This window comes from Frankliniella occidentalis, unplaced genomic scaffold (genome assembly GCF_000697945.3).
Source record: "Frankliniella occidentalis isolate FOCC.00 unplaced genomic scaffold, Focc_3.1 Scaffold88, whole genome shotgun sequence".
Taxonomy (NCBI): domain Eukaryota; kingdom Metazoa; phylum Arthropoda; class Insecta; order Thysanoptera; family Thripidae; genus Frankliniella; species Frankliniella occidentalis.
The window spans coordinates 977,547-982,546 of NW_026267217.1; positions in this window are offsets into that span (position 1 = coordinate 977,547).

The window sequence follows — 5,000 nt, forward strand, 5'->3', positions numbered from 1 at the left end:
GTGGGTCCAACTCCGTGGGTCCAACTCCGTGGGTCCGACGCCGTGGGTCCGACGCCGTGGGTCCAACTCCGTGGGTCCAACTCCGTGGGTCCGACGCCGTGGGTCCGATGTGGCCGCAGCCCGGCTGCCCCCCGCCCAGCCTCGCCTACATCCTCTTATTCCAGTCTGCTTCTTTTTTATCGTCATTATTTTTCGAGTTTCATTTACCGCCCCGGCCCCGCTCCTCCTCTCCCATTCAGGCGTCGCGCCCGGCATTTCTCGACTCTCGGTAATAACGTCGGAATGCCTTTTCTTGTATTTGGACGTCATTTCAACCCTCTGTGACTGACAAGCGTAAGGCCTCCACCACAACAACTGTGTATGTATACTTCTATCGCGCTTCGCCACGTTTGTGTGTGTGTGTGTGCTAGGCTTGTGGGTGAACAAGTAAGGCGTAGCAACGAAAGTGCGTGTCGGGGATTTGTTTTCGTTATGGATTTTGCTACGCACACGGCAAGTTTAGTTCGACGGAACGCGAAATGTTTTGTGTTGTTTATGTTTAATATGATGTGGAGTAAGAATGGGGTACAAGGGTTTGTGGGAGCAGGGGGGCGGGAATGCTGGAGGCACAATATTGATAAAGATGTTTTGTCCGACACACGCCGGCCGGGTATCTCTGCTGCTTGATCGACCGTGGTGGGGCCTGCGAGAGCCCCCGCCTCCCCGCCCCGCCCCGCCCAACCTGCCCCGCGGCCGGGCTGCAGCAGCAGGCTGCAGGGAGGAGGAAGGGCACAGATGAACGAGGATGTCCGTTCGGTGACGGGGCGTCATGTTTTCCAGAAAACCAGAGCCAATGCCCCGTGGAGCGCTAGAGCAGGGGGGCTCGTTCAGCCATGTCTTCTTCTTCTTCTTCTTCTTCTTCTTCTTCTTCTTCTTCTTCTTCTTCTTCTTCTTCTTCTTCTTCTGTTCTTCTTCTCTTCTTCTTCTTCTTCTTAAAACCGCCCCCAACTTTCTTTGATTCTGTTTGCCGCTTCACTTATCTTTTAAACGTTTCCGAGAGACTCCTCCCATGGATTGGCGCGCCCGCGACATGTTGCCAACGTAAAAGCTAAAATAATAATAATAACAATAATAATAAAATCGCCGCCGAACGGGGGAGCGGGCAAAGCAGAAAATAACAGCTGTCGAGCGACGAGTGAATCAGGTGCGACACGTTGGGCCCCATACGACCGCACGCACGCACGCACGCACCAAAACACACATGGCGTGCGTGTGTGAGTGCGTGCGTGTGCATGTGCGTGCGTCTGTGTATCATATACTTTGTGGTTGCCGACGACGTCTCACTCACTTCCTTTATACCGTGCGCCCGTAATTTCTCAATTTTTCCTCCGGATCGAGGAGGAGATGCCTCCTGCAGGAGGAGGAGCAGGAGGGGGCGGCCGCCCAATTCTCTCGCTCCCCCGTACGGCATGACCAGAGAGACAAGGTGTACAGCCACACAATTCACCGCGCCCCGCCCTACAAGAGGGGCCGCCCTCGGGCCCTTACCTACAGGGTTCTCTTTCCGACCGAGGAAGCTCCACATGCTGAAGGTGGACGAAAACTTGCCTTCTTCCGAAACCAATCGCGGCGGCGTTTTTGCGCCCTTGCATCATCGGAGGAATCTGCTCCCCAACGCACACTCGTGGACCCCAATATGCCGTTGCCGTTACCCCGGGTTACCTCACGCGGTGTGGCGTGATGTCTCACGTTACCCGCCGCCACGCCGCCGGCCCACCACCGGCCTTACCCGTCAGCGTGTTCGCCGCGGCGGCCGCCGTCTCTCAAAGGCACCCGGCCGAGTGCCCCTCCTCACGCTAACGCGGCGGACTACAGGAAAATGAGAAATAAAAGTGCTCAGATTGTTTGAGAGTTTTGGAGAAGAAGAAAAACAACAACATGAATCTAGATGACGTATCTTCAACGCGATGTAAAATATTCGAGTCTCGAGTATGAGTGATTGGATTGGACACACATTTGGTGTGTGGATTCCCACTCACACGTACATGTAGAAGGATTTGGTTCTTTCTTGTGATGTCTCACACCTGCATACATACCAGGTGGCTGATTAACCCCGCGCACTTCTGTAGTTAGACTGCACCGCACGCACGAGTGCGGGCGGGTTGCCTACTCTCCCGGCCCGTAAGGCGCCGTGGACAGGGGCGATAGGCAAGCCCGCCCGCACTCCTGCGTGCGGTACAGTCTAACTACAGAAGTGCGCGGGGTTAATCAGCCACCTAGATTCACACACCTTCAAGTGTGTGACGTTCAAACACTTCGTCTTGCTGTGTGTGCTACACCTAAAACACATCTCGCCGCTCCCCTTTCCGTTATTTTCTCGGCTGCTCCCCCGGCTACCTTTCCTCTCCCCCCCCCTCCCCCATCGCCCCCTCGAAAAATTTTCCTCGAGGCACCTGTGTCAGATTTTGTGATTGGGTGTCGGAAGGACGGGCGGGCCGACGCGCTCCTCGACCAACCGGCCGGGAGAGGAGAGGGGGAGGGCTTTCTCTCGGGCCAGCCTCATCTCCAAGTACCAATTACGGGCGCCCAGTACCCCGTGCGTACCCGTAGGGGCGTAGCGTGGCGTGGCGTGGCAGGGTGGGGCGGGGCGCATACCGAAGGCCCCCCACGAACAGGGAGGCACCTCCAGGAGGCACCTCCAGGAGGCACCTCCAGGAGGCTCCAGCCAGGCTCCAGGGCCTCCGGGGCCTCCCCGCGGCCGCACCGCCTCCACTTACTGCGCCCTTCTCTTCTCTGCGGTGCGTCCGTCTTGCCCATGGTCGGCCTTGGGAAAAGCTCAAGGATGTGTCCTTGTGCCGCATTGCATTGACAATAGTCCAGGCAACGAAGGTTTTAACCCGGAACAAAAATATGTAAAGCTGGATTTTTGATATGTTGTGCAGTTTGATGTGCTGAATCGAGTACCGAAGAGTCTACCGATCTAACTCGTGAGCGTTCACCGGAAATTGAACAAAAGGGCCTAAATGCAGGGGTTTGCGGTATTCGCTGTGGGTCCGAAATTATTCGTCCGATTTTCACGAGAAAGGTGTCGAAATGTTCGGAAAAGAGCAAGGAACACGTCGACTATAAAACATAAGTCGCGCGGTGTTAAATTATGTGCTTAAATTTGATCTTAATGAAAAAAGTTCGTTTTTCAAAAGTGCGTTTAAAACATATCACGTCATATCTCTGGAACGAGGCGGTAGACTCAAAGATGACCAAAGCAAACGATGTGTGTCCATTCTTCAGCTCCACGTCGCTGTTTTCAGATTTTCGGCACCTTTAACCGTTCAGGTTCTACGCGCCTTGAACCGAAGCAGTGCAGAGCCCCCGGAGCCGCCCCGCCGGAGCCCGCCGCTGGAGTCGGGGTGGTGGTGGGGGGAACCCAGCGCTCTCTCTCTCCCTCGCCCGCATGCGACAGACAAAGATAGAGCAGCGCGCGCTCACCCCGCCGGCCGGCTGAAGGAGCGAAAATGAACGTCAAATATCTTACGTTTAGAAAATAGACAGGGTATTTTGCTTTCGTGCATCGGGTAGAACTGAGTGTCCTCTACGCTCTTCTGAAGAGTCTACTCGGCGATCTCATACGGGAAGCGTATGCACCGAGGAAAACCCCAATCATGCACTCCTACCTTTGAACGGGTATTGAAGGTGAAAGGTGAAAGGTACGACACTTCAGATAAGCGTATTTATAGGAGAAAAGAGCCCTCTTTACAGTGGTATAAAGTGCCGCTGCAATAAATTAAAAGAAACAACGGAAATAAGAGTTAAGGAGACTCAACCGTATTTATTGTCCCATAAAATTAAGCACGTTGGTCAAAAAGGGGTGAAAGGAGCGCTCAAATCGCAAAATAGCAGAGGAAGTACCCCCCCAAAACCACACATTCTCTAGCTTCAAAACACTTCGTCGAGGATGTAGTGGCACTAAACCACGGGCAATCTAAACCAAAACCAACGTTTTCGTTGGAAATCGGTCGATGCGTGACCTTTAATAGTCTCTATCTCGAGAACCATTTCAGCTACCGGGCCACGTGTATCTCAGTTGAATGCGCGATATGCGGTTTTGGGGGGGTACTTCCTCTGCTATTTTGCGATTTGAGCGCTCCTTTCACCCCTTTTTGACCAACGTGCTTAATTTTATGGGACAATAAATACGGTTGAGTCTCCTTAACTCTTATTTCCGTTGTTTCTTTTAATTTATTGCAGCGGCACTTTATACCACTGTAAAGAGGGCTCTTTTCTCCTATAAATACGCTTATCTGAAGTGTCGTACCTTTCACCTTTCACCTTCAATACCCGTTCAAAGGTAGGAGTGCATGATTGGGGTTTTCCTCGGTGCATACGCTTCCCGTATGAGATCGCCGAGTAGACTCTTCAGAAGAGTGTAGAGGACACTCAGTTCTACCCGATGCACGAAAGCAAAATACCCTGTCTATTTTCTAAACGTAAGATATTTGACGTTCATTTTCGCTCCTTCAGCCGGCCGGCGGGGTGAGCGCGCGCTGCTCTATCTTTGTCTGTCGCATGCGGGCGAGGGAGAGAGAGAGCGCTGGGTTCCCCCCACCACCACCCCGACTCCAGCGGCGGGCTCCGGCGGGGCGGCTCCGGGGGCTCTGCACTGCTTCGGTTCAAGGCGCGTAGAACCTGAACGGTTAAAGGTGCCGAAAATCTGAAAACAGCGACGTGGAGCTGAAGAATGGACACACATCGTTTGCTTTGGTCATCTTTGAGTCTACCGCCTCGTTCCAGAGATATGACGTGATCTGTTTTAAACGCACTTTTGAAAAACGAACTTTTTTCATTAAGATCAAATTTAAGCACATAATTTAACACCGCGCGACTTATGTTTTATAGTCGACGTGTTCCTTGCTCTTTTCCGAACATTTCGACACCTTTCTCGTGAAAATCGGACGAATAATTTCGGACCCACAGCGAATACCGCAAACCCCTGCATTTAGGCCCTTTTGTTCAATTTCCGGTGA